General features: G+C 36.4%; 2 pseudogenes; both read left to right on the forward strand.

The window, feature by feature from the left end:
- Positions 1-4,348: 4,348 nt before the first annotated feature.
- LOC116561646 lies at positions 4,349-4,447 on the forward strand (annotated as a pseudogene).
- Positions 4,448-5,212: 765 nt separating this feature from the next.
- LOC116561344 lies at positions 5,213-5,675 on the forward strand (annotated as a pseudogene).
- The last annotated feature ends 4,833 nt before the right edge of the window (positions 5,676-10,508 follow it).

Below are 10,508 nucleotides of genomic sequence, written 5' to 3' on the forward strand. Positions count from 1 at the left end.
GTATTCTTCAGTCTAAAATTATTTAAAGTTTTACTTTAGGATGCTCAAAATGAGTCATAATTAAAACTCAAGAAAACAGATTCTCTAGGACTAGAAATAAACCTGGCAATTAAACATACAGAAAGAAATCTAAACATCAATCATAGTTTAGCTACAAATTTGAATTAATATTGCAAAACTTGGGGTAAAAAGGTTATAGTCTTTTTTAAAAGAGCATAGAGAAAGATAAAGTTTGAGGCAGTAAATGTGCCAAGTTTCTCATCCAAATAGAAAGTTTTCAAAAGTTATAGTTTTATTTTTAAATTTATGATCAGAGAGATGTATGCTCAACATTGCCTGTGTTTCAAGGTAGCTATTAGTAAACTAACAAGAATTTTTTTAATCCAAAATCTAAATCATTTCAGAAGCAAGAGGAAAATAAGCTTAAGGTTATATAGCAAATTATAGGAAGCAAAAACAATGATTAAGGATAAATTTTTTAAAAAAGAATGAGGGTGCGGGTATAGTGTCTCAGGCCTGTAATCCCAGCACTTTAGGAGAACAAGGTGAGGAGATCGGCTGAGCCCAGGAGTTCAAGACCAGCTTGGGTAACAAAGTGAGACTCCCTTGACCCCACCCTATAAAAAATAGAAAAAAATTAGCCCATTGTGGTGGCAACTGTCTGTAATCCCAGCTACTCTAGAGGCTGAGGTAGGAGAATTGCTTGGGCGTAGAAGTTCCAGACTAGCTTGGGCAATGAAGTAAGAATTTATCTCTACAAAAAATAGAAAAAATTAGCACAGTGTGGTGGCCGTGCCCCTGTAGTCCCAGCTACTCTTTGGGAGGATGGCTTGAGTCCAGGAGTTTGAGGTTGTGGTAAGCTATGATCGCCCCATTGCATTCCAGCCTGGGCAACACAGCAAGACCCTGTCTAAAAACTATATGTATATATGGATATGATTGTGTACCTATGGGAAGAATAAAAGAAACTGAACATCCATTTCCTTTTGTGAAAGAAACTAGTGGCTTATGGAGGCTTTATTTTTATGGTTGTCTTCTATTTATGAAAAATGATGCTTTTTCATCTCCCATAATAGTATACAGTTTTCTTTTTAATGAAATTTAAGCCTAAAAATTTATACAATTAGTGGAGGAAGAATTATAATAATACTTTTCACTGTATACCCTATTGTATCTTTTAAATATGTGTGATCATACACATATATTGTTTGAATAAGGATTGTATAAAAGTTTTGGAATATGGAGTAGAACAAGAGATACTTCTCAATCTCCGTTAAATTCACTGTCTGTGGATGATGCTGAAGTTGGTATATTTGGCTTATATGTAGAGAAAAGTAGAAAAAGTTGGTTTTAAGGACATGGGGAAAAGAATAAAGTAGACATATTTGAAAAGATGAAAACCGTTTAGGCCTGAGAAGACTGAGAACATGCTTGGTTCATCAGAGATTCTTATCTCCTGGTTTTGATCCCTCATGGTGACCAGCTATACTTTCTGCTGTCGCTTACATTGGCTTAGGTTGGTTTCTGTTTCCTGCAACAACCACATCAAAATACCTAAAGCCTTGGTGATACAGTTATAAATAGGAAAATTCTAAATAAACCATTCAAAAGTAGCAATATATTAGGATGAATGTGTGTGTATTTATCTCTAGAACTACAAGAGTAACATAATATTAGAAACTTTCTTTTTTTTTGAGACAGAGTCTCACTCTGTCACTTAGGCTGGAGTGCAGTGGTGCAATCTGGGCTCACCTCTGCCTCCCAAGTTCAAATCATTATCCTGCCTCAGCCTCCCAAGTAGCAGGGATTACAGGCATGCACCCCCACACCCAGCTAATTTTCTTGGTATTTTTGGTAAAGACAGGTTTTCACCATGTTGACCAGGCTGGTGTCAAACTCCTGGCCTCAGGTGATTGGCTGGCCTTGGCCTCCCAAAGTGCTAGGATTGATTACAGGCATGAGGTACCATTCCCAGCCTGGAACTTTATTTATATGATACATATCCAATCATTAACTATAGAATAGCTTCAACATATACCAAAAAATCAATTGATAAAATATTAAACACATTCCTAACAAAGCTTCAAAAGCAGATTGGATAGATAACTTTAGATGGGACTTGGCATAAACTATAGTGATAATATTATTCTGCATCAATATTATTCTTGTCTTTGTAGTCTGATTACTTCCAGAAGAAAGTTTGAGTTTGATGTGCTAGTATGTATTCTTAATACTTTCCTAACACTTCCTAATGCCTTTTTTTTTCCTCTGAGCAGTTGGCATTAGGCTCAGAGCCTTTTTTTTTGAGACAAGGTTTCACTCTGTTGCCCAGGCCTAAGTGCAGTGGTGCAATCACGGCTCACTGCAGTCTTGACTTCCCGGGCTTAGGTCATCCTTCTACCTCAGCCTCTCAAGTAGCTGGGGCTACAGGTGCTCATCACCATGCCTGGCTAACCTTTTATATTTTTTGTAGAGATGGAGTTTCGCCATGTTGCCCAGGCTTGTTGCAAACTCCTGGCCTCAAGTGATCTGCCTGCCAGGGTCTCCCAAAGTGCTGTGATTACAGGCATGAGCCACTGCACTCAATCAAGCTCGGAGCCTTAAGCAAGGAACAGTAATAGAATGTTACAACATTGTTTTGTGTTATTTTATTTATTTTTATGATTTCCTTCCATTTACAGAAAATGATTATGTTTTTCCATCTTCTATAATGGTGTAAAGCTTCCTTTTTAATTTAAATCTAAAAAAACTGCACATTTGAAGAAAAATGTTAAATAAAATCATATGTTGTGTAGATATGATGTTAGTATTTAACCAATGTCCATACATCAGTGAATAGAAAAACACTGTCTTAACATGATAGTATTTATTTTAAATCAAAACTTAACATAAGCTTAAATATGAGTTGTTTCTGAGGAAAACTGACAAAAGACAAGGATATCTGTTGTCTCTCTCTACTGCTGTAGCTAAAGCAATGAGACCTGAAATAGATGTGATGTATGATTACTGGTAAGAAAGAAACCAAACCAAATAGCTACATTCTTTAGACACACAATATTTTGTCAAATTTAAGATTTTCTCCTTTTCACATTTTAGACTCTCTGAAATTCAGATATACCTCAAAAATGATAGTTTGTTAGTGTCCTTTCCTTTGGTGGTATGTAAAATAATTATATATCTTATAATTGATATTGTTTTACATTAAAATATGATAGTTATCAATAAATCTTTAAGAATTTCAAAATAAGAAAATTTTATAGACACAATAAGTTCAGTAAAATGGCTAGGTAAGAGATGCTAAATATATCATAATCAATAATTGTGAAATAATCAAAACAAAGGTCCTGTTCAGAATGACAAAATTTTTAGAATATCCAGAAATAATCTCAGTGAGAAATCTGTGTGGTCCAGATGATAACATCTGTAACATTTTGTTAAAAAATATTTTAAACATTTTAGGGCTGGATGTGGTGTCTCATTCCAGCACTTTGAGAGACTGAGGCAGGCGGATCACTTGAGTCCAAAAGTTTGAGACCAGCCTGGGTAACACAGCAAAGTTCCATCTCTACACAATAGCACAAAAATTAGCTGGGTGTGGTAGCAGGCACCTGTAGTCCTAGCTACTCAGGAGGCTGAAGTGGGGGGATCACCTGAGCCCGGGAGGTCAAGGCTGTGGTGAGCAGTGACTGTGCCACTGCACTACAGCCTGGTTGACAGAGTGAGACCCTGTCTTAAATAAAAATATATTTTTTGAATAAAAGTTACCAATTAGTGATTGGGAAGATGGAAAAGCATAAATATTTCTTTTCAAATTAAATTATAAGTTAAAATATTTTCAGTTAAAATGGCAGTGGAATGGGAGTAGAGTGAGGAGGTACTTGAAAAGTTATTCTAAAAATTGTATGTAAGAAAACAAGTTAAAATAAATTTTTAGAGAAGAAAAGCAACAAAAGAGGACTAGATTTTCTGGGCTATCAAAACACACAATATGACTATGGATATATTACTATACTAGTAGAATAAATATATTTACAATGGAATAGAATAGAGCAGGAATAAATATAGTTACTCATAATTCATCCTTGATAATGAAAGTATCATAATGAATCATGAAGACAAGCTTATTTAATAGATGGTGTTAATAGAATTGTTTAGCTATTTGAAAAAGTACAATAGATTCTCACCTTATTCAATACATCAAAATATATTCACTTATAATTAAAAACAAAACATGGAAAATCAAGCCATGGTGGGAGAGTGGGGGAGACAAAAGTAAATAGTAATAAAAATATATTAAGCCTTTGGAAAGTGGAAGAACTTTCTAGACATAAAATAGCAAAAGAAATGTTTGCTTTGGCAGCACACATACTATTATTGAACAATACAGAGATTAGCATGCTCCCTGTGCAAGGATGACATACAAATTAAATTGTTTTAAAAAGTAAACATTTTGATTGTCAAAAATATATTCAAAATTTAAAAATAAATAAAAAATTGGTAAGAATGTGCAATTAAGATAAAGGTTAGTATCGTATTTATATTCATACAAATAAATAAGAAAAATTGTAAGAATCAATTGATGAATAGGCACAGAATGTAAATTAATGCAAAGAAAAACAAAAACAACTAGTTGACAAACATTTGGAACACATATCCAACCTCATAATAATCAGTGATATGGAAATCAATACAACGATGAGCTCAGATGTAAAGGGTAACACACCCAGCGATGAGGAAAGGATAATAAAAAGGCACATAGGCCTAGCTTACTGGTGCACATCTATAATCTCAGCACTTTGGGACTCCAAGGCGGGCGGATCACCTGAGCTCAGGGGTTTGAGACCAGCCTGGCCAAGGTGGTGAAACCCCGTCTCTACTGAAAATACAAAAAATAGCCGGGCATGGTGGTGTCCGCCTGTAGTCCCAGCCACTCAGGAGGCTGAGGCACGAGAATCACTTGAACCAGGGAGATGGAGGTTGCAGTGAGTCAAGATCATGCCACTGTACTCCAGCCTGGGCAACAGAGTGAGACTCCATCTCAAAAATAAATAAATAAAAATTTTAAAAAATAAAATAAAAAGGCATGCCACTATTAATAATGGGAGCACAAACTTGTACTACCAAACTAAAAATAAAAACAAAAAAGAAAACAAAAAAACTTCCTTCCTTTCAGCTGGAACCACCATCTTCCAGTAATTTAGCAAAATGACAAAACACAAAGGGAAAGAGGAGAGGCACCCAATATATGTTCTCTAGGCATTTCAGAAAACATGGAGTTGTTCCTTTGGCCACGTATATGCAAATCTATAAGAAAGGTGATATTGTAGACATCAAGGGAATGGGTACTGTTCAAAAAGGAATGCCCTACAAGTTTTACCATGGCAAAACTAGAAGAGTCCACAATGGAAGAGTATCCGTTGTTGTAAACAAACAAGGGCAAGATTCTTGCCAAGAGAATTAACATGCCTATTAAGCACATTAAGCACTCGAAGAGCCGAGATTGCTTCCTGAAACGTGTGAAGGAAAATGATCAGAAAAAGAAGGAAACCAAAGAGAAAGGTACGTGGGCTCAAGTGAAGCACCAGCCTGCTCCACCCAGAGAAGCACACTTTGTGAGAACCAATGGGAAGAGGCCTGAGCTGCTGGAACCTATTCCCTATGAATTCATGGCATAATAGGTGTTAAAAAAATAAAAGACTTCTGGACTGTAAAAATGTTTCTCTTCATTGAGTATAAGTGTGCTGCCTCTCCCCCAAATTAATATTTACAGCAAATTTTAATTGTGTCTTAACTCATTATGTAATTTTACTATTCAAATTTAATGTATTTCTTGCTGAAAGACATGAGGTAGCTTATTGTGCAACAAATTACTCAATTGCTTAGAAAAATGGCCAGGTATTATGTATGAAATATTTGTACTGGTTTGAAGATAGTCCCTCTAAATCATCAAGGAAGAAATAAAATAATTTACAGAAAACCCCAAATTTATGTACAAAGATGTTTACATAAATAATGCTACATAGTAGCATGTTTACATAAATAATGTTTACATAATTTGTAGCATTATTTATAGATGAACAGAGTATGGTAAATTTCTAGAATAGAATATTATGCAGGTTTAAAAAGTTACAATTATAGTAAATATAAGACTATGTATGCTGTAAAAAAAAAGCATACAATAATTATACATATAGCATATAAAATGAACAAGCAATTGCAGAAGGAGAAAAAAGATTAAAAGGGAAACTCTGAAAACATCAACAGTGATGGTAATTGGGTGGTGGGAATATGGTGATTTTTGTTCTCTGCTTACTTTTCCATATTTTCCAAAATTTTAAAAATAAGCATGTACTATTTTTATAATGAAAAGAAAAACATGATTATTGCTTTTAAAGTCCTAGCCTATGCCCTAGGGAATGTATGAAGCAGCAATGACAGGAACACATAAATAAAAACAATTGTATAAATTCAACTAGCAGAGTATTTATACTGTCTGCAAATAAAAAGAGGTACAGTGTATGAGTTATCATGGCTATTAAGAAAGAACATAGAGAGTGTAAGGGTAATATTTATATAAATATGGGTGGGCATAAGCAATCAGTGTCTCTCTTCCAGTTATAGAGATTTTATGGAGAAGATTATATTTAAGGAGGTATTTGAATAATAGAAGGGAGGGGGAAACAATGAACTACCAGAAACATTATTCTGTTTCCACATATTTGGTATGGAAGTCTGAAAGTTGGGACTGAGATGAGTGATAAAAGTTGCGACAAATGAAAAAGAAAAGTAGATATTGGGTAAAGAGCCCATCAATGCCAAAAAAAGGCAATTCACCAGTTTAAGAGCCTTAAAGAGGAAGATGTAAGAACCTAAAAATCGATAGGACAGAAAGCACACTTGGTCTTGGAACTTAGAGGAGTGGTGCTGAGTAGGAGGGGGAATTTGGATAGGAAGCTGTTGCAAAAAAAATGAGAAAGAGTGTGTAACCAGCTATGTGTATTTCCTCGATCTGGGCTTCCTTCTCTTATTATGGCCACATACCAAGTATCTCAGGGATTCTACAAACATAACAGCCCCCACCCTTAGAATAAATTGTAATATTAGCCATTTGCATGCTCAGGGTTGTGAGTATGGTAACAGTAGGGTTCCCAAAATGGCAATGGCATAAAGCAGGGAAATAATTGTTTTACAAAAACCCATTTCCCTCTATTTCTTCATTCTGTTTCTAGGGTCAGTGCAAGTATTTTTGCAGTTGAATGGAATAGCAGCTTTTAAGAAATAAAAACCAGATGTTAGAGGAAGGCATTCCAGGGTGAGTCAGGAGAAGCCTTAAGGGTACTCTGTGCTCACAGCTTGCCCTACAGTTTTCCTTGCTGTAATCCTGATAGATGTCTGCATCCCCAACTCTGCCTAGGCAGCATCCAGGCCATAGTAGATCTAAAACTGTCAAAATACATTTATTCCCATGCCTGAATGTCCTGTGCAAAGAAAAGCTTGACTGATCTCAAAAGGAGTACTCTTAGGTAAAGGAACATAGTATAGTCTCTTGATTCACTTTTCAGATCTAGAAACATATATACAGATAAACTGCTTATGAGTAAATATTTATATTATGAGTAAATACAAAACCAACCTGTTAAGGCAGAACTGAACTTAAATTTTCACAACTTCCTGTTTACTAAAGTTGTTCAGAATCAAATGAAGTTATTATGTGTGGGGAAAAAAAGATAATGCCCTTTAGAAAGTTATATGAAACATAACAAGTATCGCACTTTCCTGGAAATGTTAGAAGTTTCTATAGGAACACAGCCAGATCACATTGTTAACACATTTGTGGTAAGCATTTTGAAATAACATGCAATTTACGGCACTGAATTAAAATTGATGTGTGGGCTGGGCACGGTGGCTCATGCCTGTAATCCCAGCACTTTGGGAGGCTGAGGTGGGCAGATCACCTGAGGTCAGGAGTTTAAGACCAGCCTGACCAACGTGGAGAAACCCTGTCTCTACTAAAAACACAAAATTAGGCAGGCATGATGGCATATGCCTGTAATCCCAGCTTCCTGGGAGGCTGAGGCAGGAGAATCACTTGAACCGGGGAGGCGGAGGTTGAGGTGAGCTGACATCATGCCATTGTACTCCAGCCTGGACCAAAAGGGCGAAACTCCATCTCAAAAATATAAAATAAAATAAAATAAATTGGCATGTGATTGTACCTGCATTTTTGGTATATTTTTGAAATAGAATAAACATTATTATCTTCTAACTTGAAGAAATAAAAATATATAGGTAGAATATATTTATATGAGAATATGATTTTATAATAACTTAAAACACCTGAAAGCATTCTTTGTTTGAAAAGCTTCCACTGAAGTTAAGACATTAACATGAGTTAATCTGTCATTCCTTTACCAGGGATCTATTGTGAGCAGCTTCCTTTTATAGCGGGTAATATAAAGAATAAAAGGCATTCCCAACATCTCTCTCTATATATATTTACTTATGATTAATTCTTTTCTGAAATTCAACTATTTTGTGTATTGCTGTAAAACTATGCCAAAACCTAGTGACTCAAAGCATCAACCATTTTATTATTTGCTCATGATTCTGTGGTATGGGCAGAGAGCTTGGAGGGATCAGCTTGTTTCTTATTCTATGTGCCATCAAAACTTGGGGGCTGCTGGAATGGGCCATGGTCTTGGGTCTCTGTTCTCAAGGTCTGCAGGATTCCTTGGTTGTCTTCATGTAATCTGTTCATGTGGTTAGTTAGACTCGGTTTCCTTACACCATGGTGATCTCAATTTAGTCTGACTTCCCAGAACATAAAACTGTTAGCTGCCAGGACCCTCAGAACTTAGACCTCCTACTGGGACAGTGCCACTTTTGCTGCATTGTACTGGTTTAAAGCAGGTCACTAGACCCCAGCCTGGATTCAGCTTAGGAGGGAATGCCTCAAGGGTGTGAATATTGGAGACATAGTTCATTGGGGGCCACCTTTGGAGGCTGGCTAACACATCAATGTTTACTAGAGAAATTCATGAACAGGATACCAAGTCTATTTCCCACCAAATGACCAAAAGCAAAGGAATGCTCAGCTTAATTGTCTTTTACTATACAAAAGTCTACACCCAAATCTTTTTGATGATTCCATGATCTCTCCCAAATATGCCTCATTCAAATTCTTTCGGCACTGCAGTCTCTTCGTTAGGTTCTAGCATGACTCTTACCTACACTAAATGTTTTCAGACGGCTGACTTCCAAAATTCAGAAAAATTAAGATATAACTAATATGTAGTATATCTATGTATTTAGTCTATGTATTTACAGAGACTTGTCAACTTTGTAAATTTTTTAATTATTTTTTTTTCTTTTTTAAAGTCTTGCACTGTCACTCAGGCTGGAGTACAGTGGCTTGATCCTAGGTTACTGCAGCCTTGAACTTCTGGGGTGAAGCGATTCTCTCACCTCGGCCTCCCAAGTACCTGGGACTATAGACACGTACCACCATGCTTGGTTAATTTTCAAAATTTTTTTGTAGACACAGGGGTTTCGCCGTGCTGCCCAGGCTGGTCTGCAACTCCTGAGCTTAAGCGATACTCCTGCCTTGGCTTCCCAAAGAGCCAGGGTTGTAAGCATGAGCCACCACACTTGGCCAACTTTGTAATTTTTTAATTGCCAATTAAGAACACTAAAAAAATGTACCATCTACTATTACTCTTGCCTCTTAAAGGAAAGCATGTTTAATTTTTTAAAACGTAACAGAATTTCATACTGAAGGACAGCCTTAGTTCTGGTTACTTTATGAAAACATACTACATATCTTTGTTCTCATTTTGTTGCAAGTCATGAAAATCCCACCAAGGATTGCCACTGGTTCCTGGACCCAGTGTTTGGGAACCCCTAGTCAATTCAGTGTTACTGAACATTTTCAAGGCCCTTTTTTTTTGTTTGTTTAATTATTTTTTGAGACAGAGTCTGGCTCTGTTGCCCAGGCTGGAGTGCAGTGACGCAATCTCAGCTCATGGCCATCTCTGCCTTCCAGGCTCAAGCAATCTTCCTACCTCAGCTCCCTGGGTATGTGGGACTATAGGTGGTTAATTTTTGTATTTTTTTGGTAGAGATAGGATTTCACCATGTTGCCCAGGCTGGTCTCGAACTCTTGAGCTCAAGTGATCTGCCTGCCTCAGCCTCCCAAAGTGCTGACATTACAGGTGTGAGCGAATTCACCTACCCTTCAAGGCCCTTTTCATTCAACCTGCTAAAATCATTTCACATCTTTCCCTAGGGACTGTAATCAGACTAATGATATTGCAAATTCTATTACTCCCTCTTTTACATGGAATCATTTAAATCTGTGCTAATGTAAATAATCCAATTGTTAAATATTTGTCTCTGTATCAGGATTGGATAATGTTAACATAGTAGTTATGAATGGGGGGGGGTTTTCTGTAGTTAGATTGTCTCTGTTCCAGTCAGAATCTGAGCAAATATTAACAATATAGTCTCTC

The sequence above is a fragment of the Sapajus apella genome, unplaced genomic scaffold (assembly GCF_009761245.1).
Source record: "Sapajus apella isolate SASKATOON/1434 unplaced genomic scaffold, GSC_monkey_1.0 scaffold29, whole genome shotgun sequence".
Classification (NCBI taxonomy): domain Eukaryota; kingdom Metazoa; phylum Chordata; class Mammalia; order Primates; family Cebidae; genus Sapajus; species Sapajus apella.